At 33.6% G+C, this 20,364-nt stretch overlaps 1 long non-coding RNA gene across 1 annotated transcript in view; it reads left to right on the top strand.

Annotated features, from left to right (window-relative positions):
* The first annotated feature begins 412 nt into the window (after nucleotides 1-412).
* LOC127974789 (uncharacterized) overlaps nucleotides 413-20,364 on the top strand; it is a 32,417-nt gene continuing 12,465 nt past the window's right edge. Inside the window, exons 1-2 of the long non-coding RNA XR_008157358.1 lie at nucleotides 413-811; nucleotides 16,774-16,871. This is a non-coding gene — a long non-coding RNA (uncharacterized LOC127974789). The remainder of the gene's footprint in view (nucleotides 812-16,773; nucleotides 16,872-20,364) is intronic.

Here is a 20,364-nt window from a genome sequence, read left to right as displayed (position 1 = left end):
GCCCGTGTATCAGTCTCTGCCTGGCCCTAATGGCCGCAGGTTCCAATGTGTGTGCCAATTTTCAAGACTTTTTAAGCATGTTAAGGGCCCCAAAAGCCCCCGAAACCTTGAAGAAAAATAATAATAATAAATAATAATAATAAATATAGCTGCAAGCAGCGATGGCGGGCTCAAGCCACCAATGCCATCGCCACCCCGGTGGCATCAGGTAAACTGTGCCCAGCGGGCACATGCATTCACAATATCCCTCTGGCAGTGAGGTTTTAAAGGATACGCCAGATAAAGGGTTAATCCGAATCATCTAGACTTTAAAATCACATTCACAGAACAATGTACATTTAACTTTAGTAACACTTTACAATAAGATTTCATTTATAAACATTATGTTAATATGAATAATATTTATCTAACATTCATTCATGTCAGTTTATATTCCAAAATTAAACATTAAAACATTGTTTTATTGTGATTTTTTTTCCAAGCACATTTGACCAATTCCAAACCATATCAATCTTAATAACTACCATTATTTTTCATTTAATCATTTATGAGTGCTATACAATAGTCCAGGAAAGCTGGAAGAGAAAAACTCCTTATATTCATGTGTGCAGAATTATTAGGCATGTTTTCTTTTACAGATGAAATGCGCTAAAAAAGAGTTTTAACTCAAACTGTAAAGTCGAAAATTATGAAATACCCATGATAAATATCAAACACACATGCAATACAGAAATGGATAAGTTAAGACTTGACCATTGTACAAAAAATGCTGACTGGGTCATGAGGTCAGAAAAGAAGAAGAAAAAAACAGGTCAAGAAGAACTGACAAAAAGAATTGCAAAATAATTAGGAATTAATGTGAAGATTCATTTTTAGTCAATTCTGCAAGACTTTCAGGAAAGGAGGTGGAATAAAAATGAGCTCCTAAATCTTAATCCCGGATTCTGGAAGATATATTCCTCAAACCATCGGACAAGAGGAGGTGCTGCTGGTCCTTCACGAGTCACTCTAATCTGTTCATAAAGCCTATATATAAAGTCTTAATATATAGTATTTCACAATACTTCATGGTATTCTAATTCAATCATTTTTTGGAATCTTAGATCTCTCAGAACCTGACACATTGTAATTCTGAGACTCCAGGAAAGTGGCAGTTCTGTAAAATGTTGGCGCTGGAGACTAAATGCTCCCTGATAGTTTCACACCTAATTCATTTAACACACACACACACACACACACATTACCCACAGTGACAGAGGGACAGAGTGACATCAGATGTATGATAGTTTTTTAATTGTCTATCATCCATATAGTGTTGTATAGTCATGAAACTATGCATATTTCCTCAGAATGACTTGTCTTCTATGTGTACATTTTTTTGAAGCATTTATAAGCTGCACTTTAAAAAAATAAAATACATTTACTGGTTACTTTTTTACTGTTATTTAAAAAAAAAATCACCACGACAAACCATTCAAGCTATCCAAAATTCATTCGCACCTCTTCTGTAAGATAAATTCTTTAAACAGTGGTAAAAGAGGATGTGGTGCTGATCCTTCAAGAGTCTCTGAAAACGTATCTGTCCATAAAGCCTATAAAGAATTATTCTTAATATACGGTTCACAATACTTCAGCTTGTTTTTCTAATTAAGTGAGGGTCATTTTATCAGTAAAATACATAAAATTCATATTATTTTTCTTTGAAAGATTTCTATAAATGATTTAAATCATACTTGTTTCTACAATAATTATTTAAAAGTAATCCTATAGCTCCATCTGGTGGCCATTATTGGTACTAAGAATTGCCAGCTTGATTTATAAGTTATGATAGTTTTAATTTTATGCTGGCTCTTGAAAATGATAAAGCTATGAAACTTACTGTGCTTCCTTCAAATGATGACTTCTACGTATATAAAAAATTATGAATAGTTGGAATTAAACATTTTAAAGATATAGTAAAATAACTATTGTATTTTTTTTATGTTACTTTAATAAATCGCTATGGCCACACCATTTAAGGTATCCTAAACCCATTTGAAATTTAACATCTTCAGTATATGGCTTCATGTTAAAACAGTTTGGTGTGAACTACTTGTGTCTTCTTGGAGGAGAATTAATTCATTTACAGGCTGAGTTTATCATAAATCAACAATAACATTTCTGAGTTCTGTATCAATCTGTGTTGTTGTTTGTTTATTTTTATTTTATTTATTTTTCATAGGAAGATAACTGACCCTTTACTCTCCTTTTTAATAAATGTGCTTATAAACCAAGAACAAGCTATTTATAGCTGTATTTATAAACTGCTTACTACTGACTATTAATATTGGGACAAGGCTTTATAAAGAATGAACTGACTATTTACTAATGAGTGCAGTTATTATAAAGTGTTATCAATGCATTTGCTAATGTTAACAAATTAGACATTATTTTACAGTGTTATCAAATCCCTTAAATGATTTGTAAATGTTTTGTAATGATTTTATTGACCTACAAGCATTTGTGAAAGTTCTGCTTGCATTACAGCTTAGTCTTGATCTGTGAGCTGAACAGATTTACTGTTACATCCATGAGATTATGTAAATTCAAATAAATATCATGTCACAGGATGTCAGAGGTCAGTATCAAATTAATTTGAAATTATTATTTGCAGCAAAAATAAGGTCAGAAAACTGTCAGAAAAGGATAAGGCCTAAGATTTCTATGTGAGTGGCTAAATTTATTTGTTTTTATAATTATTATAATGCATAAACTATGAAATTATACAAAATGTATAAAAAAGTACAACAGTTATTGTTTTCCAATGTTTTTTATTTATTTATTTATTTTTATTTTTTTGGATTGACATTTCAAAAAATTAGCCTACTACATTCATTCTAAACAGCTTGAATAAAACCTGTTAATATTTATTATAGACCACTGTAACTGTATAATCTAACAAACAAGTTTATTATGAAAATAAAAGCGTGTACACCAGATAAATTGGATGATAAAGAAATTGCTAACAATAGTATAATAGAGCATGTTTTAGGTTTTTAGGCGTTTAGATGCAGAAATGGACAAATCAATTGTAAAATAAAATGTAATTGATTTAATTAAATATAGATTAAGTCTTGTTAGAGCAAAATAATAAATAAATACGTACACACATTAAACAAGCAGCCAAGATGAATGAGTTAAATTTTTTATATAGATTAAAATTGAAGACAGAAGCAGCTGCGGTCACTTAATATTAAAATCCAGTAGATCCACTTCAGATTTATTTCTCAAAAGTTTATGTTCACGTGGCTGTTTTCGTTTATATTAGCCAAGCTATTATGTATTTTGAAATAATCTTGTCTTTGATGTGTTCGTTCTTACGACGAAAGGCAGAATCCTGCAGCTCGAGAGAGATATGTTACTCTGCCAGTCGCGCTTTCAAATAGTCTTGCACACTTAAACGGGTCACAAACACCTATATTTAGCTCGTGTTATGTTATAATGGATGTCTTGTGTGCATTTATGGCAATAATTTATTTTAAAAAGCTCTTAAACAAGAATAAATTCGTTAGTTTTGAACTTGTGACACTGTGCGCGCTGATCGGAGCGGTGATTTCAGATAGGCAGCTGCAAATATTTCATTTTCACACAAACAGTTCAAAAACATCTGAATTTAGCTCTTGGTGTGTTCTAATTGGTGAATTGTGTGATATCGCTTTAATATTTTATTTGTTAAAGCTATAAAACAAAAATAAACTCGTTTTTCTGAGCTCGTCATTCCATACGCTCATGCTCAGAGCGTGATTCATCTCTCGTGTTTCTCACGTATCACTGACCACACATCAATTATTAATGAGCCCTGACCCGGTAATAATCATATATGTTGGTTTAGCTTGTCAGTGTGAATTAAATCCAAGTATTATTTTGTATTTTAACCGATTTAAAAATGAAACTAAAAGAGAGTCTCCTCCCTTTCAGTCGAATTTCCCTTTAAGGAATTGAACCTGTAGGGGCGCATTTTCTCTCAGACAATGTAAGTCTCAGCACATAATACTCAAACAGAGGGACAGAGTGAGATGAGATGTCTGACAGTTTTTTAATTTTCTGTTATCCATACAGTGTTGTAAAGTCGTGAAACTATCCATATTTACTCAGAATGACTTTTTTTTTGTATGAAAAAAGGTTTTGAAGTGTTTGGAATTTAAAAATGCAGGACAATTAATAATTCCATTTTTACTGTCATTTAAAAAAATCACCACGACAAAACCGTTCAAGCTATCCAAAATCCTTTGGCAATTTAAGTTGTTTAAAATGTTTTGGCATCATGTAGACAAAGTTTGGTGTGTATAGTGTTACTCTCCTCTGAGCAGTATGCATTAATTCACAGCTAAATGTAAAAAAAAATCCACATTCAAATCAAAATAGCTGACTTCCTGTTGATCGTAGCTGATGACTGTGAATTAGAAAGTTGTCCGTCTTGATAAGAACAATTTTTGTACCGAGTTTGGTGTCTGTAGCTAAAACTAACCCCCCCACTTTTGACAAAAGGTGGCGCTATAGAGTGCCTCTTCCACGCCCTCTTATGAACTTTTGCCAGTGTCTAGTTATCATAAATACTGATATGTGTTCTGAATTTCATGAAATTCTAAGCATGTTATATGCCTTAAAATCACCTGAGAAGTATTCAAGTTTGACATGTTGCCACGGCAACAATATTTTTAGATATCAATATCCCCCTAGCAGATTAATATAGGCTGTGTTTTAACATTATTCTGATGAAGTTTGAAGCAAATCGAGTAAAAATAAGATGCTGAATACAAAGCATTTTGAAAATGACACACTTCCTGCTGCCAGTTGGTGGCGCTATAACTTTGACTCCTAATAGTCACATATATGCGATCGACATCATACAAAGAATAATCTGATGAAGTTTGATTAAAATCAGGAAATGTATGTGGATGGTATTAGACACTTCCTGTTTCTCATTTCTCGCCATAATTTCAACGCCTCGCCACGAGCAAACCGTTTGAGATATCAAAAATCCCCTGGCAATTTTTCATCCCCAGTGTCTTGAGATCATGTTGACCGAGTTTGGCGGCAATCGAGTAAAAAACCTATGACAAGTATTTCAAATTCCAGAGCATGCGCTTTTTACATAACTCTAAATAGCTGACTTCCTGTTGGGCGGAGCCTATGACATGCAATACGCAAGTTGTTCGGCACGATGAGATCTATATGTGTACTGAGTTTCATATTAATACGTGTAAGTATGTGTGAGCTATACATCAACATTTATGACTGTGTTCCAGGGGGCGCTGTAGAGCCCCTGTGCCACGCCCGTGTCCCAGCCTCTGCAGGCTCCTTAAGGCCACAGATTCCAAAGTGTGCGCAAACTTTCAAGAGTTTTTGAGTATGTTAAGGACCCCAAAAGCCCCCACAAATTTGACGACAAATATGAATAATAAACCCCAAATAGACAACTTCCTGTTGGGCGGAGCCTATGATATGCAATACGAAAGTTGTTTGTATTGATGAGTTCTATATGTGTACCGAGTTTCGTACGTCTACGTGCAAGTATGTATGATATATGGCCCTCCATATTCCAGGGGGCGCTGTAGAGCCCCTGTGCCACGCCCGTGTATCAGTCTCTGCCCGGCCCTAATGGCCGCAGGTTCCAATGTGTGTGCCAATTTTCAAGACTTTTTAAGCATGTTAAGGGCCCCAAAACCCCCCGAAACCTTGAAGAAAAATAATAATAATAAATAATAATAATAATAATAATAACAAATAATCCTAAGGAAAACAATAGGGCTCTCGCCCTCCAGGCTTGAGCCCTAATAATAATAACAAATAATCCTAAGGAAAACAATAGGGCTCTCGCCCTCCAGGCTTGAGCCCTAATAATAATAATAATAATAATAAATATAGCTGCAAGCAGCGATGGCGGGCTCAAGCCACCAATGCCATCACCACCCCGGTGGCATCAGGTAAACTGTGCCCAGCGGGCACATGCATTCACAATATCCCTCTGGCAGTGAGGTTTTAAAGGATAGAGGGGAGCGTAGAGGGGAGCGTGCATTTGCTGTGGCTGGGCCACGACTCTGGAATACCCTGCCTTTAGAGATCAGACTGGCCCCTTCCTTGTCTATTTTTAAATCTTTGCTAAAAACTTTTTTATTTTCCTTAGTGTACTGACTACTGTGTTATGCTACATTTTGAAATGGGTGGTTTTAAATTTTTTGTCTGGTCTATTTTTATGTATGTGTAATATTCTTGCTCTTATGTTAAAGCACTTTGGTCAGCCAGGAGGCTGTTGTAAATGCGCTATACAAATAAATTGAACTTGAACTTGAACTTGATATGGCAGTTAAAGGGTTAATCCGAATCATCTAGACTTTAAAATCACATTCACAGAACAATATATATATATATATATATATAACTTTAGTAACACTTTACAATAAGATTTCATTTATAAACATTATGTTAACATGAACAATATTTATATAGCATTCATTCATGTCAGTTAATATTCCAAACTTAAACATTAAAACATTGTTTTATTGTGATTTTTTTCCAAGCACATTTTACCAATTCCAAACCATATCAATCTTAATAACTACCATTATTTTTTATTTAATCATTTATGAGTGCTATACAATAGTCCAGGAAAGCTGGAAGAGAAAAACAGGTCAAGAAGAACTGACAAAAGAATTGCAAAAGAATTAGGAATTAATGTGAAGATTAATTTTTAGTCAATTCTGCAAGACAGACTTTCAGGAAAGGAGGTGGAATAAAAATGAGCTCCTAAATCTTAATCCCGGATTCTGGAAGATATATTCCTCAAACCATCAAACAAGAGGAGGTGGTGCTGGTCCTTCACGAGTCACTCTAATCTGTTCATTAAGCCTATATATAAAGTCTTAATATATAGTATTTCACAATACTTCATGGTATTCTAATTAAATATTTTTTTGGAATCTTAGATCTCTCAGAACCTGACACCGAGTAATTCTGGAGACTCCAGGAAAGTGGCAGTTCTGTAAAATGTTGGCGCTGGAGACTAAATGCTCACTGATAGTTTCACACCTAATTCACTTAAAACACACGCAAACACACACACACAGTGACAGAGGGACAGAGTGACATCAGATGTATGTTTTTTAATTTTCTGTCATCCATATAATGTTGTATAGTCATGAAACTATGCATATTTCCTCAGAATGACTTGTCTTCTATGTGTACATTTTTTTGAAGTGTTTAGAAGCTGCACTTTTTTTTACTGGTTCCTTTTTTACTATTATTTCAAAAAATCACCACGACAAAACCATTCAAGCTATCCAAAATTCATTCACACCTGTTCTGTAAGATTAATTCTTTAAACAGTGGTAAAAGAGGATGTGGTGCTGATCCTTCAAGAGTCACTCCAAACTTATCTGTCCATAAAGCCTATAAAGAATTATTCTTAATATACAGTTCACAATACTTCAGCTTGTTATTCTAATTAAGTGAGGGTCATTTTATCAGTAAAATTCCTAAAATACATATTATTTTATTTGAAAGATTTCTATAAATTATTTAAATCATACTCGTTTCTCCAATAATTATTTAAAAGTAATCCTATAGCTCCCTCTGGTGGCCATTATAGGTACTAAGAATTGCAAGCTTGATTTATAAGTTATGATAGTTTTAATTTTATGCTGGCTCTTGAAAATGATAAAGCTATGAAACTTACTGTGCTTCCTTCAAATGAGGACTTCTACTTATATAAAAAATTATGAAGAGTTAGAATGAAAAATTTTAAAGATATAGTAAAATAACTATTGTATTTTTTATGTTACTTTAATAAATCTCTATGGCAACACCATTTAAGCTATCCTAAACCCATTCACAATTTAACATCTCAGTATATTGGCATCATGTTGAAAAAGGAGTATGGAGTAGTATGAGGAGGAGTATGAATTCATTTACAGGCTGATTTTATCATAAATCCACAATAAAATTTCTGAGTTCTGTATCAATCTGTGTTGTTGTTGTTTGTTTATTTTTATCTTTTATTTTTCATAGGAAGATAACTGACCCTTTACTCTCCTTTTTAATAAATGTGCCTATAAACCAAGGACAAGCTATTTATAGCTGTATTTATAAACTGCTTACTACTGACTATTAATATTGGGACAAGGCTTTATAAAGCATGAACTGACTATTTACTAATGAGTGCAGTTATTATAAAGTGTTATCAATGAATTTGCTAATGTTAACAAATTAGACATTATTTTACAGTGTTATCAAATCCTTAAATGACTCATAAGCATTTGTGAAAGTTCTGCTTGCATTACAGCTTAGTATTGATCTGTGAGCTGAACAGATTTACTGTTACATCTATGAGATTATGTAAATTCAAATAAATATAATGTCACAGGATGTCATAGGTCAGTATCAAATGAGTTTGAAATTATTATTTGCAGCACAAATAAGTTTTTTTTTAGGATTTTTAAAAATCCCTAAAACTGTCAGAAAAAGGTTAAGGCCTAAGCTATTTCTATGTGAGTGGCTAAATTTATTTTTGTTTTTATAATTGTAATACACAAACTATGAAATTATACAAAATGTATAAAAAGGTAAATAAATAAATACGCACACATTAAAAAAGAAGCCAAGTCGAATGAGCTTCCTTTTTTATATAGATTAAAATTGAAGACAGAAGCAAGTGGTAAATGTGGTCACTTTAATATTCAAATCCAGTAGATCCAGTTTATGTTCACGTGGCTGTTTTCGTTTATATTCGCCAAGCTATTATGTATTTTGAAATAATCTTGTCCGTGATGTGTTCGTTCGTACGACGAAAGGCAGAATCCTGCAGCTCGAGAGATATGTTATTCTGCCAGTCGCGCTTTCAAATAGTCTTGCACACTTAAACGGGTCACAAACACCTGCATTTAGCTCTTGTAGTGTTACAATAGGTTTATTGTGTGCATTTGTGGTAATATTTTATTTAAAAAAGCTCTTAAACAAGAATAAATTCGTTTGTTTTGAACTTGTGACACTGTACGCGCTGATCGGAGGCGTGATTTCAGATAGGCAGCCACAAATATTTCATTTTCACACAAACAGTTCAAAAACATCTGAATTTAGCTCTTGGTGTGTTCTAATTGGTTGATTGTGTGATATCGCTGTAATAATTTATTTTTAAAAGCTTTAAAACAGGAATAAATTCGTTTTCTCTGAGCTCTTTACTCCAGACGCTCGTGGTCACAGCAGTGATTCATCTCTCCTATTTCTCACGTATCTCTGGCCAGAAATAATTTATCCATGAGCCCTGAACCGGTAATAATCAGATATGTTGGTTTAGCTTGTCAGTGTGAATTAAATCTAAGTATTTATTTGTATTTTTAACCGATTTAAAAGTGAAAGTAAAAGTTCGGGAATTGAACCTGTAGGGGCGCTATTTCTCTCAGACAATGGAAGTCTAAGCACACACACTCAAACAGAGGGACAGAGTGAGATGAGATGTCTGACAGTTTTTTTAATTTTCTGTTATCCATACAGTGTTGTAAAGTCGTGAAACTATGCATATTTCCTCAGAATGACTTTTTCATCTGTATGAAAAAATTCTTTGACGTGTTTGGAAGCTGCAATTTAAAAATACAATAATGATTCCCTTTGTAAGGTCATTTAAAAAAATCACCACGGCAAAACCATTCAAGCTATCCAAAATCCATTCACAATTTAAGTTCCTATCAGAAATACTGATGTGTGTTCAGAGTTTTGTGAAATTCTAAGTATGTTATTTGCCTCAAAATCACCTGAGAAGTATTCCAGTTTGACATGTTGCCACGCCAACAATTTTTTAGATATCAATATCCCCCTTGCAGATTTATATCGGCTGTGTTTTAACATTATTCTGATGAAGTTTGAAGCAAATCGAGTAATAATAAGATGCTGAATTCAAATCATTTTGAAAATGACACACTTCCTTCTGCCAGTTGGTGGCGCTATAACTTTGACTCCTAATAGTCACATATATGCGATCGACATCATACAACGAATAATCTGATGAAGTTTGATTAAAATCAGGAAATGTATGTGGACGGTATTAGACACTTCCTGTTTCTCATTTCTCGCCATAATTTCAACGCCTCGCCACGAGCAAACCGTTCGAGATATCAAAAATCCCCTGGCAATTTTTCATCCCCAGTGTCTTGAGATCATGTTGACCGAGTTTGGCGGCAATCGAGAAAAAAACCTATGACAAGTATTTCAAATTCCAGAGCATGCGCTTTTTACATAACTCTAAATAGCTGACTTCCTGTTGGGTGGAGCCTATGAAATGCAATACGAAAGTTGTTTGGCACGATGAGATCTATATGTGTACTGAGTTTCATATGAATATGTGCAAGCATGTGTGAGCTATACATCAACATTTCTGACTGTGTTCCAGGGGGCGCCGTAGAGCCCCTGTGCCACGCCCGGGTCCCAGCCTCTGCAGGCTCCTAAAGGCCACAGATTCCAAAGTGTGCGCAAATTTTCAAGAGTTTTTGAGTATGTTAAGGACCCCAAAAGCCCCCACAACTTTGACGAAAAATTTGAATACTAAACCCTAAATAGCCAACTTCCTGTTGGGCGGAGCCTATGATATGCAATACAAAAGTTGTTTGGATTGATGAGATTTATATGTGTACCGAGTTTCATTCGTCTACGAGCAAGAATGTATGATATATGGCCCTCCATATTCCAGGGGGCGCTGTAGAGCCCCTGTGCCACGCCCGTGTATCAGTCTCTGCCCGGCCCTAATGGCCGCAGGTTCCAATCTGTGTGCCAATTTTCAAGACTTTTTAAGCACGTTAAGGGCCCCAAAAGCCCCCGAGACGTTGGAAAAAAATAATAATAATAATAAATATAGCTGCAAGCAGCGATGGCGGGCTCAAGCCACCAATGCCATCGACACCCCGGTGGCATCAGGTAAAGTGTGCCCAGCGGGCACATGCATTCATAATATCCCTCTGGCAGTGAGGTTTTAAAGGATATGGCAGTTAAAGGGTTAATCCGAATCATCTAGACTTTAAAATCACATTCACAGAACAATATACATATATATTCCCCAAACATATATATATATTTAGTAACACTTTACAATAAGATTTCATTTATAAACATTATGTTAACATGAACAATATTTATATAGCATTCATTCATGTCAGTTAATATTCCAAACTTAAACATTAAAACATTGTTTTATTGTGATTTTTTTCCAAGAACATTTTACCAATTCCAAACCATATCAATCTTAATAACTACCATTATTTTTATTTAATCATTTATAAGTGCTATACAATAGTCCAGGAAAGCTGGAAGAGAAAAACACTTTATATTCATGTGTGTAGAATTATTAGGCATGTTTTCTTTTGCAGATGGAATGCGCTAAAAAAGAGTTTTAACTCAAACTGTAAAGTCGAAAATTATGAAATACCCATGAGAAATATCAAACACAAATGCAATACAGAAATGGATAAGTTAAGACTTGACCATTATACAAAAAATGCTGACTGGGTCATGAGGTCAGAAAAGAAGAAGAAAAAAACAGGTCAAGAAGAACTGACAAAAAGAATTGCAAAATAATTAGGAATTAATGTGAAGATTAATTTTTAGTCAATTCTGCAAGACAGACTTTCAGGAAAGGAGGTGGAATAAAAATGAGCTCCTAAATCTTAATCCCGGATTCTGGAAGATATATTCCTCAAACCATCGGACAAGAGTAGGTGGTGCTGGTCCTTCACGAGTCACTCTAATCTGTTCATGAAGCCTATATATAAAGCCTTAATATATAGTATTTCACAATACTTCATGGTATTCTAATTAAATCATTTTTTGGAATCTTAGATTTCTCAGAACCTGACACATTGTAATTCTGAGACTCCAGGAAAGTGGCAGTTCTGTAAAATGTTGGCACTGGAGACTAAATGCTCCCTGATAGTTTCACACCTAATTCACTTAACACACACACACACACACACACACACACACACACACACACACACATTACCCACAGTGACAGTGGGACTGAGTGACATCAGATTTATGATAGTTTTTTAATTTTCTATCATCCATATAGTGTTGTATAGTCATGAAACTATGCATATTTCCTCAGAATGACTTGTCTTCTATGTGTACATTTTTTTGAAGTGTTCAGAAGCTGCACTTTAAAAAAATAAAAGACATTTACTGGTTACTTTTTTACTGTTATTTCAAAAAATCACCACGACAAAACCATTCAAGCTATCCAAAATTCATTCGCATCTGTTCTGTAAGATAAATTCTTTAAACAGTGGTAAAAGAGGATGTGGTGCTGATCCTTCAAGAGTCACTCAAAACGTATCTGTCCATAAAGCCTATAAAGAATTATTCTTAATATACAGTTCACAATACTTCAGCTTGTTATTCTAATTAAGTGAGGGTCATTTTATCAGTAAAATACATAAAATTCATATTATTTTTCTTTGAAAGATTTCTATAAATGATTTAAATCATACTTGTTTCTACAATAATTATTTAAAAGTGATCCTATAGCTCCATCAGGTGGCCATTATTGGTACTAAGAATTGCAAGCTTCATTTATAAGTTATGATAGTTTTAATTTTTTGCTGGCTCTTGAAAATGATAAAGCTTTGAAACTTACTGTGGTTCCTTCAAATGATGACTTCTACGTATATAAAAAATTATGAAGAGTTTGGAATTAAAAAATTTAAAGATATAGTAAAATAACTATTGTATTTTTTTATGTTACTTTAATAAATCGCTATGGCCACACTATTTAAGGTATCCTAAACCCATTCGCAATTTAACATCTTCAGTATATTGGATTCATGTTAAAAAAAAAGTTTGGTGTGAACTACTTGTGTCTTCTTGGAGGAGTATGAATTCATTTACAGGCTGATTTTATCATAAATCCACAATAGAATTTCTGTATCAATCTGTAGAGTTCTGTATCAATCTGTGTTGTTGTTTGTTTATTTTTATTTTTTTATTTTTCATAGGAAGATAACTGATCCTTTACTCTCCTTTTTAATAAATGTGCTTATAAACCAAAAACAAGCTATTTATAGCTGTATTTATAAACTGCTTACTACTGACTATTAATATTGGGACAAGGCTTTATAAAGCATGAACTGACTATTTACTTTTTGAGTTTGAAATTATTATTTGCAGCACAAATAAGGTTTTTTACGATTTTTTAAAATTCCTAAAACTGTAAGAAAAGGATAAGGCCTAAGATTTCTATGTGAGTGGCTAAATTTATTTGTTTTTATAACTATAATGCATAAACTATGAAATTATACAAAATATATAAAAAAGTACAACAGTTATTGTTTTCCAATGTTTTTTAGCCTACTGCAATCATTCTAAACAGCTTGAATAAAACCTGTTAATATTTATTATAGACCACTGTAACTGTGTATAATCTAACAAACAAGTTTATTATGAAAATAAAAGTGTGTACACCAGATAAATTGGACGATAAAGAAATTGCTAACAATAGTATAATAGAGCATGTTTTATGTTTTTAGGCGTTTAGATGCAGAAATGGACAAATCAAATGTAAAATAAAATATAATTGATTTAATTAAATATAGATTAATTCTTGTTAGAGCAAAATAATAAATAAATAAATACGTACACACATTAAAAACGCAGCCAAGATGAATGAATTACATTTTTTATATAGATTAAAATTGAAGACAGAAGCAGCTGGTATACGCGGTCACTTAATATTCAAATCCAGTAGATCCACTTCAGATATATTTCTCAACGGTTTACGTTCACGTGGCTGTTTTCGTTTATATTCGACAAGCTATTTTGAAATAATCTTGTCCGTGATGTGTTCGTTTGTACGACGAAAGCCAGAATCCTGCAGCTCGAGAGATATATGTTATTCTGCCAGTCGCGCTTTCAAATAGTCTTGCACACTTAAACGGGTCACAAACACCTGCATTTAGCTCTTGTAGTGTTACAATGGGTTTATTGTGTGCATTTGTGGTAATATTTTATTTAAAAAAGCTCTTAAACAAGAATAAATTCGTTTGTTTTGAGCTCGACACTGTACGCGCTGATCGGAGGCGTGATTTCATATAGGCAGCCTCAAATATTTCATTTTCACACAAACAGTTCAAAAACATCTTAATTTAGCTCTTGGTGTGTTCTAATTGGTGAATTGTGTGATATCGCTGCAATACTTTATTTTTAATAGCTATAAAACAAGAATAAACTCGTTTTTTCTGGGCTCATCATTCCAGATGCTCATGCTCAGAGCGGTGATTCATCTCTCGTGTTTCTCACGTATCACTGACCACACATCCATTATTAATGAGCCCTGACCTGATAATAATCATATATGTTGGTTTAGCTTGTCAGTGTGAATTAAATCCAAGTATTTATTTGTATTTTAACCGATTTAAAAGAGAAACTAAATCTCCGGTAATTGCACCTGTAGGGGCGCAATTTCTCTCAGACAATGGAAGTCTGAAGCACATATACTCAAACAGAGGGACAGAGTGATATGAGATGTCTGACAGTTTTTTAATTTTCTATTATCCATACAGTGTTGTAAAGTCGTGAAACTATCCATATTTACTCAGAATGACTTTTTGTCTGTATGAAAAAAGGTTTTGAAGTGTTTGGAATTTAAAAATGCAGGAAAATTAATAATTCCAGTTTTACTGTCATTAAAAAAAATCACCACGACAAAACCATTCAAGCTATCCAAAATCCATTGGCAATTTAAGTTGTTTAAAATGTTTTGGCATCATGTAGACAAAGTTTGGTGTGTATAGTGTTACTCTCCTCTGAGCAGTATGCATTAATTCACAACTAAATGTAAAAAAAAATCCACATTCAAATCAAAATAGCTGACTTCCTGTTGATCGTAGCTGATGACTGTGAATTAGAAAGTTGTCCGTCTTGATAAGAACAATTTTTTTACCGAGTTTGGTGTCTGTAGCTAAAACTAACCCCCCCACTTTTGACAAAAGGTGGCGCTATAGAGTGCCTTTTCCACGCCCTCTTATGAACTTTTGCCAGTGTCTAGTTATCATAAATACTGATATGTGTTCTGAGTTTGATGAAATTCTAAGCATGTTATATGCCTCAAAATCACCTGAGAAGTATTCCAGTTTGACATGTTGCCACGGCAACAATATTTTTAGCTATCCAATTTCCCCCAGCAGATTCATATCGGCTGTGTTTTAACATTATTCTGATGAAGTTTGAAGCAAATCGAGTAAAAATAAGATGCTGAATTCAAAGCATTTTGAAAATGACACACTTCCTGCTGCCAGTTGGTGGCGCTATAACTTTGACTCCTAATAGTCACATATATGTGATCGACATCATACAATGAATAATCTGATGAAGTTTGATTGAAATCAGGAAATGTATGTGGATGGTATTAGACACTTCCTGTTTCTCAATTCTCGCCATAATTTCAACGCCTCGCCACGAGCAAACCGTTCGAGATATCAAAAATCCCCTGGCAATTTTTCATCCCCAATGTCTTGAGATCATGTTGACCGAGTTTGGTGGTAAACGAGTAAAAAACCTATGACAAGTATATCAAATTCCAGAGCATGCGCTTTTTACATAACTCTAAATAGCTGACTTCCTGTTGGGCGGAGCCCAATGACATGCAATACGAAAATTGTTCGGCACAATGAGATCTATATGTGTACTGAGTTTCATATGAATATGTGCAAGTATGTGTGAGCTATACATCAACATTTATGACTGTGTTCCAGGGGGCGCCATAGAGCCCCTGTGCCACGCCCGGGTCCCAGCCTCTGCAGGCTCCTAAAGGGCACAGATTCCAAAGTGTGCGCAAATTTTCAAGAGTTTTTGAGTATGTTAGGGACCCCAAAAGCCCCCACAACTTTGACCAAAAATATGAATAATAAACCCTAAATAGCCAACTTCCTGTTGGGCGGAGCCTATGACATGCAGTACGAAAGTTGTTTGGTTTAATGAGATCTACATGTGTACCGAGTTTCATGTGTCTACGTGCAAGTATGTATGATATATGGCCCTCAGTATTCCAGGGGGCGCTGTAGAGCCCCTGTGCCACGCCCGTGTATCAGTCTCTGCCCGACCCTAATGGCCGCAGGTTCCAATCTGTGTGCCAATTTTCAAGAGTTTTCGAGCATGTTAAGGACCCCAAAAGCCCCCGTAACGTTAGAAAAAAATAATAATAATAATAATAATAATAATAATAATAAAAAATAATCCTAAGGAAAACAATAGGGCTCTCGCCCTCCAGGCTTGAGCCCTAATAAATATAGCTGCAAGCAGCGATGGCGGGCTCAAGCCACCAATGCCATCGCCACCCTGGTGGCATCAGGTAAACTGTGCCCAGCGGGCACATGCATTCACAATATCCCTCTGGCAGTGAGGTTTTAAATGATATGGCAGTTAAAGGGTTAATCCGAATCATCTAGACTTTAAAATCACATTCACAGAACAATATATATATATATATATATATATATATATATATATATAACTTTAGTAACACTTTACAATAAGATTTCATTTATAAACATTATGTTAACATGAACAATATTTATATAGCATTCATTCATGTCAGTTAATATTCCAAATTAAACATTAAAACATTGTTTTATTGTGATTTTTTTCCAAGCACATTTTACCAATTCCAAACCATATCAATCTTAATAACTACCATTATTTTTTATTTAATCATTTATGAGTGCTATACAATAGTCCAGGAAAGCTGGAAGAGAAAAACAGGTCAAGAAGAACTGACAAAAAGAATTGCAAAATAATTAGGAATTAATGTGAAGATTAATTTTTAGTCAATTCTGCAAGACAGACTTTCAGGAAAGGAGGTGGAATAAAAATGAGCTCCTAAATCTTAATCCCGGATTCTGGAAGATATATTCCTCAAACCATCGGACAAGAGTAGGTGGTGCTGGTCCTTCACGAGTCACTCTAATCTGTTAATTAAGCCTATATATAAAGTCTTAATATATAGTATTTCACAATACTTCATAGTATTCTAATTAAATAATTTTTTGGAATCTTAGATCTCTCAGAACCTGGCACATTGTAATTCTGAGACTCCAGGAAAGTGGCAGTTCTGTAAAATGTTGGCGCTGGAGACTAAATGCTCCCTGATAGTTTCACACCTAATTCACTTAACACACACACAAACACACACACACACACACACACATTAACCACAGTGACAGAGGGACAGAGTGACATCAGATGTATGATAGTTTTTTAATTTTCTATCATCCATATAATGTTGTATAGTCATGGAACTATGCATATTTCCTCAGAATGACTTGTCTGCTATGTGTACATTTTTTTGAAGTGTTTAGAAGCTGCACTTTAAAAAAATAAAAGACATTTACTGGTTACTTTTTTACTGTTATTTCAAAAAATCACCACACAAAATCATTCAAGCTATCCAAAATTCATTCACACCTATTCTGTAAGATAAATTCTTTAAACAGTGGTAAAAGAGGATGTGGTGCTGAACCTTCAAGAGTCACTCAAAACGTATCTGTCCATAAAGCTTATAAAGAATTATTCTTAATATACAGTTCACAATACTTCAGCTTGTTATTCTAATTAAGTGAGGGTCATTTTATCAGTAAAATACATAAAATACATATTATTTTTCTTTGAAAGATTTCTATAAATGATTTAAATCATACTTGTTTTACAATAATTATTTAAAAGTAATCCTATAGCTCCATCTGGTGGTCATTATTGGAACTAAGAATTGCAAGCTTGATTTATAAGTTATGATAGTTTTAATTTTATGCTGGCTCTTGAAAATGATAAAGCTATGAAACTTACTGTGCTTCCTTCAAATGATGACTTCTACGTATATAAAAAATTATGAAGAGTTGGAATGAAAAATTTTAAAGATATAGTAAAATAACGATTGTATTTTTTTATGTTACTTTAATAAATCGATATGGCCACACCATTTAAGCTATCCTAAACCCATTCGCAATTTAACATCTTCAGTATATTAGCTTCATGTTAAAAAAGTTTGCTGTGAACTTGTGTCTTCTTGGAGGAGTATGAATTCATTTACAGGCTGATTTTATCATAAATCCACAATACAATTTCTGAGTTCTGTATCAATCTGTGTTGTTGTTTTTTTTTTTTTTTTTTTTTTTTTTTTTTTTCATAGGAAGATAACTGACCCTTTACTCTCCTTTTTAATAAATGTGCTTATAACCCAAGAACAAGCTTTTTATAGCTGTATTTATAAACTGCTTACTACTGACTATTAATATTGGGACAAGGCTTTATAAAGCATGAACTGAATATTTACTGTTTGAGTTTGAAATTATTATTTGCAGCACAAATAAGGTTTTTTAGGATTTTTAAAAATCCCTAAAACTGTCAGAAAAGGATAAGGCCTATAAGATTTTATGTGAGTGGCTAAATTTATTTGTTTTTATAACTATAATGCATAAACTATGAAATTGTACAAAATGTATAAAAATGTACAACAGTTATTCTTTTCCAATGTTTTTTATTTATTTATTTATTTAATTTTTTTTATTTTATTTACATTTCAAAACATTTGCCTACTGCAATCATTCTAAACAGCTTGAATAAAACCTGTCAATATTTATTATAGACCACTGTAACTGTGTATAATCTAACAAACAAGTTTATTATGAAAATAAAAGTGTACACCAGATAAATTGGACGATAAAGAAATTGCTAACAATAGTATAATAGAGCATGTTTTAAGTTTTTAGGCGTTTAGATGCAGAAATGGACAAATCAAATGTAAAATAAAATGTAATTGATTTAATTAAATATAGATTAATTCTTGTTAGAGCAAAATAATAAATAAATAAATAAATAAATAAATAAATAAATAAATAAATAAATAAATAAATAAATAAATACGTACACACATTAAAAAAAGCAGCCAAGATGAATGAGTTTCATTTTTTATATGGATCAAAATTGAAGACAGAAGCAGCTGGTATATGCGGTCACTTAATATTAAAATCCAGTAGATCCATTTCAGATTTATTTCTCAACAGTTTATGTTCACGTGGCTGTTTTCGTTTATAGTCGCCAAGCTATTATGTATTTTGAAATAATCTTGTCCGTGATGTGTTCGTTCGTACGACGAAAGGCAGAATCCTGCAGCTCGAGAGAGATATGTTATTCTGCCAGTCGCGCTTTCAAATAGTCTTGCACACTTAAATGGGTCACAAACACCTGCATTTAGCTCTTGTAGTGTTACAATGGGTTTATTGTGTGCATTTGTGGTAATATTTTATTTAAAAAAGCTCTTAAACAAGAATAAATTCGTTTGTTTTGAGCTCGACACTGTACGCGCTGATCGGAGGCGGTGGTTTCAGATAGGCAGCCGCAAATAATTCATTTTCACACAAACAGTTCAAAAACATCTGAATTTAGCTCTTGGTGTGTTCTAATTGGTTCATTGTGTGATATCGCTTTAATAATTTATTTTTAAAAGCTTTAAAACAGGAATAAATTCGTTTTTTCTGAGCTCTTTACTCCAGACGCTCGTGATCACAGCGGTGATTCATCTCTCCTATTTCTCACGTATCTCTGGCCAGAAATAATTTATCCATGAGCCCTGAACCGGTAATAATCAGATATGTTGGTTTAGCTTGTCAGTGTGAATTAAATCTAAGTATTTATTTGTATTTTTAACCGATTTAAAAGTGAAAGTAAAAGTCCGGGAATTGAACCTGTAGGGGCGCTATTTCTCTCAGACAATGGAAGTCTGAAGCACATATACTCAAACAGAGGGACAGAGTGAGATGAGATGTCTGACAGTTTTTTAATTTTCTGTTATCCATACAGTGTTGTAAAGTCGTGAAACTATCCATATTTACTCAGAATGACTTTTTTTCTGTACGAAAAAAGGTTTTGAAGTGTTTGGAATTTAAAAATGCAGGAAAATTAATAATTCCATTTTTACTGTCATTTAAAAAAATCACCACGACAAACCCGTTTAAGCTATCCAAAATCCATTGGCAATTTAAGTTGTTTAAAATGTTTTGGCATCATGTAGACAAAGTTTGGTGTGTATAGTGTTACTCTCCTCTGAGCAGTATGCATTAATTCACAGCTAAATGTAAAAAAAAATCCACATTCAAATCAAAATAGCTGACTTCCTGTTGATCGTAGCTGATGACTGTGAATTAGAAAGTTGTCCGTCTTGATAAGAAAAATTTTTGTACCGAGTTTGGTGTCTGTAGCTAAAACTAACCCCACCACTTTTGACAAAAGGTGGCGCTATAGAGTGCCTCTTCCACGCCCTCTTATGAACTTTTGCCAGTGTCTAGTTATCATAAATAC

This window comes from Carassius gibelio, chromosome B16, assembly GCF_023724105.1.
Source record: "Carassius gibelio isolate Cgi1373 ecotype wild population from Czech Republic chromosome B16, carGib1.2-hapl.c, whole genome shotgun sequence".
Lineage (NCBI taxonomy): Eukaryota > Metazoa > Chordata > Actinopteri > Cypriniformes > Cyprinidae > Carassius > Carassius gibelio.
The sequence above is the reverse complement of the archived record's forward strand: the minus strand, read 5'-3'. Positions and strand labels throughout refer to the sequence as shown.